Below are 15,837 nucleotides of genomic sequence, written 5' to 3'. Positions count from 1 at the left end.
TTTTTCTCTTCCAGCACAGACATACATGAACATTGGAAGGAATCTGATGATAAAATAAAAGGACCCAGACAGTTTCACTAACAAAAAGTGATAAAGCCCTAACTCTGACCCAGACACGCAGGGTTAAATTAGCAGGCCTAGCATTTGCAGAAGCTGACTATTCTAAAGTGGGAAATAATTAGTAATTGATGGTACTTGTCCTCATCAGAGTGACAGCCCACCTTCATAGTGGAATCTTACCCACACCATGGGGGGAATGGGTGATAGTCTCTTAGCAAGGTCTGAGAATGAAATGGCTAGATCTCACCTCACAGGTGATAGAGGGACTAGAAAATGATATTGACGTATGGAAGCAAAAACAAGAAGGATGTGCAAATCAAAGTAAGGCCTAAGATGTTGAAGGGCCTTAAACCCTTGACTGGAGAGTGGCTTGACTGTTTTTTGTTTCCTTTCCCTTCTGCCAGGAATCTAAACTGTGCCAACTTTATGTAATATATTCTCCTGTTGGATAACTTTTTGGATGCATTCCACATATTCAAGATCTGATACAATATCCTTAGCATCCAGAATATTACAGTAGATTAAGGAACAAAATGTAAAAAATAAATAAACAGTAAGAGATGATGAAGAGAGGCACAAAATTCTATTTAGTGGGAATCATCTGTTACAAAAGTAAGATCTATATCATGCTGAGAGGTAAACTATGCTTGCCCTCGGTAAAGATGAGATAACATGAAAAAAAAACCTGGATTGATCTTTGGCAACCTAGATCGGCATTCTCTGGATTAGCAAATGGATAGTAATGTACAGACTGGCTCATTATTCCAAGGAAGAATGAAAATATCTCTGCTGGGGACACAGTGACAACAGTGAGTAGTAGTTCTTGCACTTGGCATATGCACACAAAGTGAAAAGCGGATGGCATAATGGGGGAGGGGCTGGCATAATAGTTAAGGTGTTTACCTCACAGACACACAGCACAGGGTTGGATTCTCATCTTTAAGGGCAATTGGCTGGGCTTAAAATGGCCCACAAAGACATATGGCCTAGTACTTACCTATGAATCTATGAACACTAATGTTGGCCCACTCAGAGGAAGAGGTCCTCCATTATTTGCCACCTGAGTTTTTCCTTGGAATCCCAAGATATTTTTCTTTATATTTGTTTACCCCATAACTGTATGGTTCTTTTTGGGTACTCCAGTTTCTTCCCATCACCCATAAATATGCTGGCTGACTGACTACTTTAAATTGCCCATATATTGCATTCACCTTTAGTCTTGTAGTACATCCATATCACGGATGAGAAGGGGCAGAGATGGACCAGTTCACATACCCTGTTAAATGAATAAATTAGATAAAACAATAAAAGGCATCTAATAAAGCAGATATTTGGAACATGAATGTCTTACACCAATTTGTACATCTCACTAACTTGCTTCATGGTATACCACACCATTATGCTCAACGAGCCTGCAAGGTAACAACACTGAACAGAGTGTAATCACAACAAAGTTCCCTGAATCCCATTGTAATGGAAAATTATTCTTTCATTGCTGGCCAACAACAAGAACCTTATACATACACACACACACATTATTTTGGCCAGTTACTGTTAGTAATATGGCAATGGAAGACACTGGAGTGACAACAAGGTGGTAAAAAATCCTAGAAAGCCTGAAATTATAACTCTGATCTGCATCTGTCCAATGTAAATCTTATTTTCTCTGGGAAATCCAGGTCATAACTTGAAGCAGTAATGCTCACGTACAATATGCTCTTAAGGCCAGTTGAGGCATGTGGATTTAAGGCCCATACCATCACAAATTAATTTCTGGCAGCACTGTACATCAAGAGGCTGTAGCCCCTTGTCCATCACATATTAACTGGTGGCAGTGATGGCTTATCGTCAACTAGACTTGCACAGCTTAAAGAACAAGTTTAAATGTGCGAAACAAACTTTTGTTTTCATACCAAAAAGTGTTCATGTTCACCTTTATACAAAGCAAGCACTTTTTTTCTGTGAAAATAATTTGTTTTGCAGCATTTAAAAAGAAGTTCAGTTTTAAAATTTTCTTCCAAATGAGGAAGACTAAATATATACATTCATACCTCTCAACTGTACAGATTTTCATAGAATGTCCAGATTTTAGTCTCATATTTTTGGTCTGTTTTTCATAAAATTCAGGTTTTCTGGCAAATCACTGGCAAATTATTGAAGGCTAAAGTCAGAAAATAAAGACAGACATTTGAGTTTCAGACTCCATACCCTTTAGAAAATTCATGCTAATGCAAAACCTGTTAATTCTATTAATTTTCTAAGTTTGTAAGAGCAATATTTAAAAAGTGTGCCTATTTTTGGGGCTTTGTCCCAACGTTGTTGAAGGCTTTGTCCAGATTTCTTGCTCTAAGAGGTTGAGAGGTATGATACACATCCATGTTTATGGCATTAATATTAGTAGACAGGAATAGGATGATTATGCCACTTGGAGCTTCAGCTGTGGCTATGCTGGGTTAGCATAGCCAAGTAACTGTGAATTAAGTTATGCAATTGCCAGACAGTTAAATTAACAGTTTGACAAAAGACTAATGGTTAGCTTTTTGCCAAACTGTTAATTTAACAGTTTGCCAGTTACATAACTTAATTTACAGTTACTTACCTGCAATAAACCAGCATAATTACAGCCTGAACCCAAAGTGATGTAACCACTTCCTTTTCACCCACTACTATTAATGTCATGAACAAAGCTGTTTATGTTTAGAATCCCACATTTTGAAGTAATTTTAAAAATAATTTTATTTATAATGTTGTGAGAAACAACTTTTGTTTTCTGCATAAAAAAGGTGTTTACTTGCATAAAGATGCATGCAAAAGTTTTTTAATACAGAAACCAAAAATTATTTCACACCATTAAATGTAATCATAAGAGGTTCATCTGAAATTTGAACTCATATCACTGGACTCAGAGTCCAGAGTGCTATCCATTACAATGGAAGCATTTGCTTTGATCTTTAAACTTGTATAGCTTGTAAAATGGTCTTCTCTAGCTTGTAAAATGGTCTTCTTCTTTTGGCTTTTCCCAGTTAGGGGTTGCCATAGCAGATCACCTGTCCACTCATGATTGGCAGTGGAGCTTTATGGTGTCAAGTTGCCAGCCCAGTGCCCAACCTTCCACAGAAGGCACACACATGCACACAGTTACACCTAGGGACAACCCACATGACCACAGGGAGGATATGCAGACTCTACACAGAAGGCACCCCAGCTGAGGATCGAACCAGAAAACCTCTTGCTATGAGGCGACAACGCTTACCGCTGCACCACCGTGGCCACCCTGTAGCTTGCAAAATGGTAATGTCACCAAAAGTGTATGCACCTTTGCAGGTACAAAATAAATAAATGAAAGTATATTTTGTATAACAGCTATTTTACTTTTCAGTCAGGGCAGATATGAAGCAGACAAAATGATTTCTGAATATGTCAAATGACAGTAGCATAAATGGTTAAACATACTGGTCTGAATACAGATAAGTTAACCGACATTCAGAAAACTGGACTGAGGGACGGCCTGCCAAATGCCAACAAAAAATGAAACAGCTTGATATGCAAAAGCAGCAAGACCAGAGACAGGTAAAAGTTGCAAACAGAAGGAGGGAGATGAAAAATAAATCAGTGTCAGCACAAGAAGGACATGCTCAGTGTTTGCCAAGAGCATGAGACTAGCAGGAGTGAAAACCCAACCCTAGAAAGCCAATTCAATACTAAATTCTTTCCTCAATATAAAAACAAGGGGCTGACTTAGTTTTATTCAGGCACTCACCAATTGTCAGCTATCATGTATATTGAGTTAAAAGTCAATCAAAGCCTCCATTAATGCCTGTTCCAAACTCATGGGGTCAACATATTTTAAACTACAGCATCAAATTGGACTTGTTTGGAAATGTTGAAAAAAGGGGTTAGGTAGCCTAATGGTTAAGGTGTTTGCCTTACAAACACAAGGTACAGGGTTTGAATCTCACAGGGGATAATTGGCTAGACTTAAAATGTCTCGCAAGGGCAGTTAGCCTAGTACTAATCTATGAACCTATGTACAGCTGCAAGTTCTTAAACTGCAACTGGCACACTGTTTCTTAAATACAGTAATTGCACCTTATTTAATAAGATACCAACATCCAGGTGGTGTAGCAGTTAACATTGTTGCCTCACAGCAAGAGGTTCTCCAGTTTAATTCTCAACTGGGGTGCCTTCTGTGCAGAGTCTACATGTCCTCCCTGTGTTTGCATGGGTTTCCTCTGCGTACTCTCTTCCTCCCACATTCCAAAGACATGTATCAGGAGTGTTTCTCCCTGGACCTCCACTGAAAATAGGCTCTGTCCTAGTTAAACTTTCCTGGGCAACAAATAATAAATTTGTACCTTCTTACTTTCCACCCCTTTGCATCCTGATTCACAAGCTCATATTTTTCCTCCATTTATGGAACAAAACTGAATGAAAAAACAGATCCAAAATTCAGGTAACAGTCAATGGCCATCAGAGATGGGGACCTATGGTAAATCTCCCCATTTTGTCAGGAAGTCTATCAGTTCATTAACGGTTGTTTCTATGAATGCTGTTTGGGTGAAAATGTTTTGCTGAAAACACTTTCAGCAATAGTGGAGAATCCCCTTTTCTCCACTGTTATGCGACCACCGAGTAGATATATTTATGCTCATGAATGTGGATATGTCCCCCCCCCCACATAGGTGGTGCAGGAGGGCTTGGACCCCCCCCCAATAAAATATTTTTTCTGTTTTTAATGACAATGATTTTGGTGAAACGGTTTCATTTTCTTTACCTTTGGCAGAATTGTTGTTGAGGTATCAACATGATTCCATTTGTCCCACATTAATCTGGCCTTGCACAAGACTGACTGAAATGGAATGATTCCACTCAAATAAAGTTTGTCAATATTAACTTCTAAAGCTTTGGTTTGTAATAAACAAAATAGCCATAATAACAATGACCCAATATGTACTCAACCTAAAGATCATATTTGTAAAGACAGACCTGAAAAATGCTAAAATAAGATGTTAAGTTGTCAGTCTCGCCTTCATTCTTGCTGGATGGGTTCGGAGCCGATCCTCAGCTCCGACTCGGCACTTGCTAAGCTCGAGAGTCACTTTTACCAGCTTGAGGCAGCCCCATATCCCATGATGCGAGGCGATAATTACCCAGATCTCGTTTGCCGCTTCGCTAATGAGGTCATCCTTTTTACCAGCTCCTGGTTAAGTGATTTTTCATTGCTATTTGTAAAAGAATTAGGTATCCCAATACCCATATATTTTATTCTTTATAGTTTTTTAGTGAACCTTACTCATTTAGCTCCATCCCATTTCCCTTTAGTTCCCTTATTCATAGTTTTCTGTGTTTGGGCCTTAGGCCTTACCCACCCTCACAGTTCCTGTCAGGATTTTCCTTAGGTGTGTGTGGGTGTTGTGTCTCACTATTCTAATTTTTAATTTTTAATTATTAGTGTCTTTTGGTCTGATTGGTGTGTGTGCGTGTGTATTAGGACTCAGACATATCCAAAGATACTAGGGTCTCAGGTTTCAAGAAGTGTGACTCGTGCTGTCAGAAGATGTCTCTGACAGATGGTCACACTTCTTGTATTTATTGCCTGGGACCCCTACACCTGCAGGACTCCTGTGCTATCTGTCATTCTTTCAGCCAGAGAGTCCTGCAGGAACGTAGAAATAAGTTGATCCTCAGGGGTCTTCTTAAGCCTGAGAGCTCCCCGGCTAAGGTCGGTTCCGGGAAGCCCTCTAAGCCTCCCAAGACCCAGACTTCGGTGTCCAAGTCTGTGGTCTTGGTTCCGACTCCGCCGGAGTCGACATCGGCTCCATCTGGAGCCGATCCTTCCTTGTTGGAAGCTTCAGTACCGGCTCCGTTCGGCGCCGATACCCTGGCTTCAGCACCTGTGTCGGCTCCGGCTGGAGCCGACACCCTAGCGTCAAAGCATGTCTCGGCTCCGGCTGGAGCCGAGATATCTTTGTCTCCGGTCGGAGCCGACAAGTTGTCGGCTCTGCCTGGAGCTGAACGTTCTTCGGCTCCGATGGCTCCATCAAAAAAGAGGTCTAGATCTCCTTCATTGGAATCTATACACTCAGCTCCAGCTTCCCCCTTGCTTTTGGAGCGGAGCCATCGGAGCCGATCATCGAGGTCTTCCAGGCTCTTAGACCATGACTTAGAGAGAGTGGTCAGTAGGCTATTAAAATCACAGGCACTAGCCCAGATGCTCCATAGCCCATCTCAACAGATGACCGCTATTCTACACCCTCCTGAAATTCCTCCTTCGACTCTCCTACAGAGTTCGGAGCCGGAGATTATTGGTACCGTGACTGTTGCTGCTTCGGAGCCGATACCACACCTTTCGGCTCCGTTGTCCTCAACTCCTATCTCCTCCTTGTGACCTTCCTTGGAGGGATCCGGGCATCGGGCTTCCCTGGTCGGCTCCGAGTGGCATCGGACCCTTGTCCGACCCCGTTCTCCCTCTCGGAGCTTCGGCCTTGGTGAGCTCAGCCTCGACATCTGCTTCAGAGCCTTCCCTTTCGGTGGGACCAGGGATCCCTGTTTCTTCGGAGCGGGATCTCTCGGCCCTCCCTGGGAGGGGAGCCTTCGAGGTGATGAGGAGTGTGCTAGCCCCGGAGCTTAGTCAGCAGTCGGTTCCTTTAGCTCCTCCCTCTATGATGCCTGTAGATGCCTCTTCCCGCTCTCTTGCTCCCGGACCCAGAGATCCATCGCCCCAGGTCTCCCCATTGGGAAGAACTTCCTCTTCCGAGGTTTCTCCTGATCCTTCAGGTGAACCCCCGTGTAAGAGGACCTGCAAGAGGAAGCACTTAGACTCCCCTGAGTCTACAACATCAGATACCGATTTAGATGAGTCGGAGGGGTCCCCAAGATCTCCCTCTGAGGATGTCTCCTTTTCAGATATCCTTGAACTCCTGAAACAGAGGGGGAACTGGCCCTCCATTAATCCCTTGGAGGATGAATCGGTATACCTGGAGGCATTTGGATCTCGACCCTCCACCTCCTGGGTGTCTCCGCCTTTCGACCCTCTCATGGAAGTCATAGCTCGAAAGGCGTGGGCATCTCCTGATTCGGTGGAACCAGTCCCCAGGAGACCTTCAAAGTTTATTACAGCCCCCGCTGAAAAGCAGTTTCTTACTAAGGGTGTCCCGGTTGATGCCATGGTGGTGGCGGCCGCCACCAAAAAGGAACTTGCAGATCCTTCCGTGCCAGTCCATCCTCCTAACAAGGAATCTAGGTCCATGGACAGGTATGGCAAGTGGATGTTTTCCTCAGCGACCTTTGTTATGCGTTCGCTGAATTATTTATGTCACTTCACCAGACTTCAGAGAGACATCCTCAAAGAATTGGGTGAAGTAGTACAGGATCCGTCAGTGGCAGGGGCTCAAGAAAAGATTGCCTCTCAGCTGGGAATCCTTAATTCCATAACCAACTCCTCCATGCGGCTCATTTCTTATGCAGCCGATGGAGCGAGTAGAGCTGCAGGCACAGGAGTGGCTCTCAGATGTCAGTCCTGGATGCGGCTCTGTAATTTTGCAGACCCCTTTAAGGCGTCCTTCACAAACTCTCCCTTTGATGGGACAACATTGTTTGGCCCTCAAGTGAAGGACACTTTGACCAGGTGCGAGCAAGACGGCAAGACTCTTTCTGCCGTAGGAGTCCATTTCTCCACCCCTTCTAGACCTTACCCCAAAGGTCAGAAGGGAGGGAAAATGTGGTTCCAAAAATCTCAGGGAGTCACGCCTGATGCACGTGGTCAATTTACCCCCAGAGGCAGAGGGGGTAATAACAATAGATGCCGCTCTAGGGGCAGAGGAGGTCCGCAGAACCAGGGCAGCAGAGAACCTCTCTCTGACAAGCCCTTCCAGCATCCCTGAGGTGTTGCCCGACTGTCCACCCTTGGAGGCAGTCGGGGGGAGATTGTCACTGTACCCAGAAGCCTGGTTTTCCCTCTCTCAAGACAAATGGGTACAGTCGATCATATCCGAGGGTTACAAGATTCCTTTCGAGGAAAGCCCCTTCCCTCAAAAAGGTTCCCTTCAAGACGTTCCACCCAGTCTAAGGGAAATTGCAAAACTAGAGGTTTCAAAGGTTCTAAAAAAAAGGGCCATCCAGCCAGTACCAACAGATCATTTAGGGTCCGGAATCTACTCAAGGTTCTTTTTGGTCCCCAAAAAGACGGGAGACTGGAGACCAATATTAGACCTCAGCAGGCTCAACAAGTCTGTCAAAAAGACAAGATTTCGGATGGTCACACTTCAATCGATTTTGCCCTTTCTGGGCAAAGACAACTGGATGTGCTCCATAGATCTTCAGGATGTGTACTATCATATAAAAATCCACAGACGCTCCAGAAGTTTTCTCCGCTTTCGGCTGGGGACCTGTCATTTTCAGTTCAGAGCCCTGCCCTTTGGTCTCACTACAGCCCCCAGAGTGTTCACCAAATGCATGGCAGTGGTCACGGCTCACCTGAGATGTCAAGGATTCCAGGTGTTTCCGTATCTCGACGACTGGCTCCTCTCAGCCACCACCAGGCATCAACTTCTCCAAGCCAGAGATTACACTCTACATCTCTGCGGTCAGTTAGGAATTTCAGTCAACTTCGAAAAGTCTTCCTTATCGCCCTGCCAATCTATTACCTTTATAGGTGCAAATCTAGACACTACTCGGATGTCAGCAAACCTAACAAGTCAGAGAATCCTAGATATCCAAAACCACGTTCGGATCATCCTATCCAGCAAAAGGGTACAAGCCAGGTTGGTCCTGAAAGTGTTGGGCCTCATGGCAGCTGCCATCACACTTCTTCCTCTGGCCCGTTTTTACATGCGTCTCCTACAATGGATGTTGTTCACCCAATGGTCCTTCCAGCAGCTTCCCATACGTCACAAGATCCTGGTGACACAAACCTGCAAGAACCATCTATCCTGGTGGACTTCCTCTCCTCTAGTCCATCAGGGCAGACCATTTGTTCCCCCGGCCCCGGTAGCCACGGTCACTTCGGATGCCTCCCTGATCGGGTGGGGGGGGGGCATTATCAGGGCAGGATGGTTCATGGCACATGGCAACTGTTCGAATACCACCTGCACATAAATTTCCTAGAGATGAGAGCAGTGCTTTTAACGTTGCAAGCCCTCAACGACTTTCTTCCTTTAGGGACTATTGCAGTTCACACGGACAACATGTCCGTTGTGTGGTACATCAACAAGCAGGGCAGAACCAAGTCCTACCCCTTGTGTCGAGAAGCTCTCAGACTTTGGCAATGGGTGATCTCCTCTCATCGGTTTTTGGTAGCAATGCATATCCCCGGGAAAACCAACATAGTAGCGGACAGATTGAGCAGAGCTATACTCATGCCTCATGAGTGGTCTCTCAACCAATCCATAGTGGAGGAGATTTTTCAGAAGTGGAGCCGCCCATGCTGCGATCTTTTTGCTACACCTCAAAACAGCAAATGCCCAGACTTCTTCTCTCTCTCTTCCCACTTCCGGGCCATCCCCCCAGAGACGCTCTTACCCAAGATTGGCCCCAGGGACTCCTTTATGCCTTTCCTCCCTTTCCTTTGATACCACAAGTACTCCAGAAAGCTACCGTGTTGAGAGCCAAAATGATTCTCATTGCCCCTTACTGGCCTCGACAAATTTGGTTCCCGTTCCTTCATCACCATCTTTTGGTGCAGCCTTGGCATCTGGACCCAGTTCCAGATCTTCTGACCCACCAGTCGGGTCAACTGCACCGGTCCGTTCCTTCCCTCAACCTCACAGCTTGGTTGCTCCACTTCCTTCCTTAGCCAGGCTTCCTATGATCTCTAACCCCGTTAGAGATATCATAGTAGCTTCTCTTAAGTCCTCTACCAGGAGGATTTACTCTAGCAAGTGGAAACGCTTCTCCTTTTGGGCAAAATCTAAGAACATAGACCCCTTTACTGCCCCTATTCAGTCGGTCTTGGATTTCCTAGCGGAAATTTTTCACTCAGGTTCTTCGTCTTCCACAGTCAAAGTTCAGTTGGCAGCAATCTCGAATTTCCATGTCGGGTTTGCAGACCACAACATTATGTCCCACAAACTTTGTAAAGCCTTTCTCAAAGGAGTGTTCCTTCTTAAACCCCCTGTTAGAGATCCTCCACCACAGTGGGACCTAAATTTAGTGCTGACATCCTTGATACTTCCCCCTTTCGAACCGGCTGCTTCATGTTCACTAAAGTTTCTTTCTTGGAAGACACTTTTTCTAGTCGCTATTACCTCGGCTAGAAGAGTGTCTGAACTTCATGCCCTCTGTGTTCGTCCCCCTTATTTGGTCTTCCACAAGGGCAGAGTATCCTTGAGAACCAATCCATCCTTTTTGCCCAAGGTTGCTTCTAAGACAAATTTAAACCAATCCACTGATCTCCCTGTATTTTTTCCAAATTATTCTAACAGGGCGGAACAAAAATTGCATTACCTAGATGTTCATCGCCAACTCAGATATTACTTGGACAGAACAAAGCAATTTAGGAAGTCCGATCAGCTCTTCCTTTCTTATGCTGAAAATAAAAAAGGTCTCCCTGTTTCTAAAGTGACCTTATCCAGATGGCTATCTTCCACCATTTCTGACATTTATCCGCTTAGGGGCAAACAGCTGAACTCAAAACCTAAAGCTCATTCCACAAGAGGTCTAGCCACTTCTACAGCTTTTCAGGCTAGACTACCCTTATGATACTATTTGTGCAGCAGCCACTTGGGCCACTCCTCATACCTTCGTTTCTCATTACAAATTGGATTTGGCCTCCAGGGACAAAGGGCAAGCTTTGGTTCCACTGTTCTCAAGAGTCTGTTCCATTGAGCCACCCAGGATAGAGGTGCTAGGGACGCGGTCCCATCCAGCAAGAATGAAGGCGAGATTGACAACTTAACATTTAGAAGTTATGTACCTACCATAACGTTCCATGTTAGTTGTCTTCTCTCGCCTTCTTTCTTGCGTCCCTCCCTCCCTCCTGTCCCCCTAGCCTGGACAGACCTTGATATCCCCTTTTTCTCTGGAAGATTCTTCTTCCTTGGACACCAGATAGTTCTTGTCCTTGATTAACTGGTTTCCCTTACAGCCTTTTTAGGTTAGTTGTTTCTCTTTCCTTAGTGGAAAGTTTTTATAGGCAGTTTTTCCTCTAGATACCAAATGAGATCTGGGTAATTACCGCCTCGCATCATGGGATATGGGGCTGCCTCGAGCTGGTAAAAGTGACTCTCGAGCTTAGCATGTGCCGAGTCAGAGCCGAGGATCGGCTCCGAACCCATCCAGCAAGAAAGAAGGCGAGAGAAGACAACTAACATGGAACGTTATGGTAGGTACATAACTTCTAATTCTATGCTGCATTACGCAACAGACAGGTTAACAGAAATAATGCAACATTTAAAAACAACATTACATAACTAAACAACAATGACAATGACTTTAAAAAGCAATTACCTTAGTCATGTTTCTTATGAGAAGGTTCTAAAATATCTAATGTGTATTTGAGGATGTGTTTTGCACAAATGTCAGCCATTTAACTATTGTAGGTATGGTAATTTTCTAAGAGGTGGAACTACTGGATAACAAGCCACCTGGAAGAATTCAGTAATCTTTCTTTTTTATGTAGATGTTATAAATGAAAAACAAAAGATTAGTTGTGATAGAGGCATATAGAATAAGAACATTCAGAACTTCAGGAATTTTTTTTATTTCACTCATTAACCACTGGACACAAACGTCTCTTTTCGGGTCAGCTCTGGTGCACTGTCTGGTTATGTGGCTTGCTGAGAGCAACACCATAGACATATGAAGGAGGAAAGAATCAGTCTATATTCGCTTGACTGTATGATGCAGCTTAACAACTCAGAGTCATAACAATCTGTGCTAACTGGCAAACTTATCTATAATCATCTGATTGAAGTCAAACATATAACTGAATTAGAACTCTTGTTATCGCTGCCCTGGATGAAAGCATCAGCTAAGTCATAAGAGCATTTTAACATTTGGAAGCCTACCATTTCAGCAGTCTACAAGTAGCAACAGCTACTGGTAAACATACTGTACTAATTAAGACTGTCCATCCTAGAGGACACAAATGTAGGTGCAGCATTAACCATCTTAGTTACAGGTACATTCCAGACTGCAGGGGACACTATAGGGATCTTGTAGGTGTCAAACTCATGTATTCTACCCCAGTTCCTCAAGATCAAGCTGCTGGTTCCCCAGGACTGCAGAGGAGAGAAAGTGCAGTTATGTATGTGAACTTACCATATCAGTAGATATTTGAATGATCACTGCTGCAGCAGCCCAAGCTACATGGGTTATATCACGCATAGAATATAACAGCTAGAAAACTTCTAAAGCTTTAGGGTACCTTCAATACACCAAAACCATTAGACAGCTCAAGCTGAGCTGATTAAAAAGACAGGTTTGGGTGCCAAGAATTTCAGAGCTTTCTTGCCAACTGAGAGAAGGAGGTTAAGCCCTGACAGGACATTGGTAAGAAAAGAAAAATACATGAACACACCCAGATCACAAGGGAGATGAAAGGAGGGAGCAACTACTACAGCAGTGATCATTCGAACATCTAGTGTTATGGCAGGTTTACTTACACAACTGAACTATGTTCTTCATATTGATCACTGCTGCTGTAGCCTAAGCTATATGGGTAGAAAACCATAGCTTAGAACAACTGGGAAGTGGAAGGGGAAGGGTCTAGGAGGTACTGAAGAAAGATCCTAGCAAACCCTTCTTAGACCTGGAAAGAATCTAGTCTATAGTGCTTTGTAAAAATATACACAGATGACCAAATTGCTGCTTCTTAGAATACTTCTAGAGTGCAATCCTTTCCAAAATAAAAACAACAAGGCCATGGTAGTGTCTTCTTTGATCCTGCCAGGAATAGTTTTGTTGTGGTGGGAATAGCAAAAGGTAATAGCCCAAGACAACCATTTGGAAATAGCCTGGTTTGACACAGGTTGCCCCTTCTTCTTACCATCACAATAAATGAACGACTGATAAGAAGTTCTGAAAGATTTTTTTTCAGCTACAATAGTAGCAGAGTAGTCTGTGGACATCCAAAGTATGAAGCATCCTTTCTCCTTCATTATTAGGTTCTGGAAAGAAAACAGGGAGATGGAGAGTTTCAGTTAAACTAAACTAAACTCAGGTACCATTTTAGGCATAAAAGAAGGATTAACTCTTAACGAAACCCTGTCTCTCTGAAAAAAAATGAGATAAGGTTGACACCATAAAAGCTTGCAACTCTTCTTTCTGTGATATGTGTACTCAGCAAAACTATTTTCATAAAGAACCTCAAGTCAGCAAGATAAGCCGGTTCAAACAGAGCATATGTTAGATTCTCTTAACACAAAACTAAGATCCAGGGAGGATCCACCAGTTTTCTGGGAGGTTTCATATGTAGTACCCATTTCAAAAATATTTTTACATGAAAATGTTTTGAAAGAGGGGAATCCATGGCCAGACATGCATAAATGGCTGACGAACCTTGATAAAGTAAGACAGGCCATGGGATAGTAACTCCCACAAATACTGAAAAAACAGAGAAACACTAGCCCTGAATGGGTCCTAGCTGTTTGTTTGCAGCAACCAGAAAATCTTTTCCATTTGCTTATATGTGATTTTCTAGTAACATGCTTTGTTGCCTCCATTAGTATCTGCTACACATCTACAGAAAACAAGCACCTAAAAGGTATTACAACCCTGTCATCCAGGCAGTCAGTTATAATTTTTTGGCATTAGGATGTATCAAACACCCGTGTTCATGTCTGAGAAAACCCAGTCTGTGAAGAATCTTGTGGTAATTGCCCCTGGCCAATTCTACTAGAAGGGAGAACCCCTGTTGCCTAGGTCAGAAGGAAGTCACTACAATAATCTTTCTAAAACTTCAGAAGTACCCCTGATATCAATGGAAAGGGTTGGAAAAGTATACAGAAATATTCTTGTCCAAGGAAAAGTAAAGGCATATGTCTTCTAGGCCTTCTTGCATGGAGTCCAGGAAGTGAATTTTGCCAGCTGATTGTTCAGAGAGGAGGAAACAAAGTCTACCTGAAGAGCTCCCCACAGATAAAGTCTTGGAAATCCCCCTGATCTAGTTTTAAATACTGTCCTGAGAAACAGAAGAAACTAGACTACACAGAGCAGAATTTCCTCACAAGAGGAAACTGCAGCTAAAACATTCCTCCTGCTTGTACAATTTCTCAGTATAAACTTTAACACAACAGCCTGACAATTCAGAATTCTAAAAATCAAATCAGAAGAACCATGAGCACACTTTTCTCCAACCTTATCAAAATGTTTACCATCCTTGTCTGAAGGTGAACGATTAGAATTAACAAAATGCTTAGCAGCAACTTGATTAACTAAAGCTATGGCTGCTGGGTCAGGTCTAGGATTAGGGTATAAAAATGTAAGACTGAGAAACTTTGTACATTCTATCTGCCTTATTAGTGGTAACAGGTTGGCTCTCAGGGAAACCACAGGATGTGACAAACATCCTTCAGTGCAAACAGCAATGGGGAATGGTGCAGTGTTCTTGGAATTCCAGGGGTAGCAATTCATAGTATTTTCTAAGATACCGAGAAACCTCAGTGTTCTCACACTGAAAACATTGGGTCATTCTGGAAATAGCCTCACTGGAAGATTCAGATACTGTATTCTCCACAGAATTGGAATCAGAAACCCAAGAATAAAAACCTGCAACTGTCCCTTCACATTCCCCTACAGATTCTACATCTTGAACCTCTTCAGGGAATGCGAAATCCCCTTTCCTTTTATCAGAAGCCACCTTGCAAGAAGGGCATAATACCCTGAGGCAATCCAATAAATACTTCTTGTCAAGGGAAACTAACACAGGAGAGATTAAATGTTTAGTGTTTTGTCTCTTTTTGACTGGAAAGTTGGGTAAACGGACCAAGCACTGCCAGCAACTGCTTCCCCAAGGACAGGCACAACATTCTGGCTAAGCAAGGGCACATTCCCTGCCACTTCTAGCATGACCAACAAAAGAGGTTCTTCCCTTGCCCAAGACCAACCAAAGTGAACCTCACAATCTGAAGATGACATGTCTAACCCTCGATCCATGATGGTTGTATGGGCAACACCAGAGGGATCTGAGGGAAAAGATGAGTGGTCTGAAAAACCAGTTTGGCCACAGCAGAGTCACCGACCTACAGATGTGGCAAATTACCAGCCTGCTGTGACAGCAAAGGCTTCTTAGTTAACTTTTTCCTTTTGTAACTGGAAGAAGGTTCGACTGAGGCACCAGACTTTTTTTGTTCCATTGTCAAGCTGAAAATGGTGCTCGTTTACCAGGGAAGCTTATCAGTAATAGTTGGTAAAACAGAAAAATATAAAAAAAAGTCAGTTTTCCCACAGAAAAACTTTCCCAGGCCCACAAAGCAAAATGAACACAGGGTTGCCACAAATAAAGTAGTTTTAACATTTTTTTACCACAAAAATGAAAAAGTGTGCTCCCGTTTAAAGGTACATAAAAATAATGTGACAGTCAGTAAAATTACTTTTCTCTAGCTTTAAAGTAGCTGTTTTTCACAAAAACCTAAACTGAAAAGAAATATGGAAAATTTTTCCTAAAACAAAACTTATTTGCCCAGTATTACAGCATTAGGTGATCATCAAAAGCCCACAGAAGGGCACTCTTCTCAGCAAAAGGCAAACTCTAAAGGGCTTGGCACCCAAACCTGTTATATTAGTCAGCTCAGCTTGAGTTATCTAATGACTTGAGTGTGTGGATGGTGCACTGAAGCT

Source organism: Protopterus annectens, chromosome 1.part2, assembly GCF_019279795.1.
Source record: "Protopterus annectens isolate FY-2018-M chromosome 1.part2, PAN1.0, whole genome shotgun sequence".
NCBI classification, from domain to species: Eukaryota; Metazoa; Chordata; order Ceratodontiformes; family Protopteridae; genus Protopterus; species Protopterus annectens.
Note: the sequence above shows the minus strand (reverse complement) of the source record.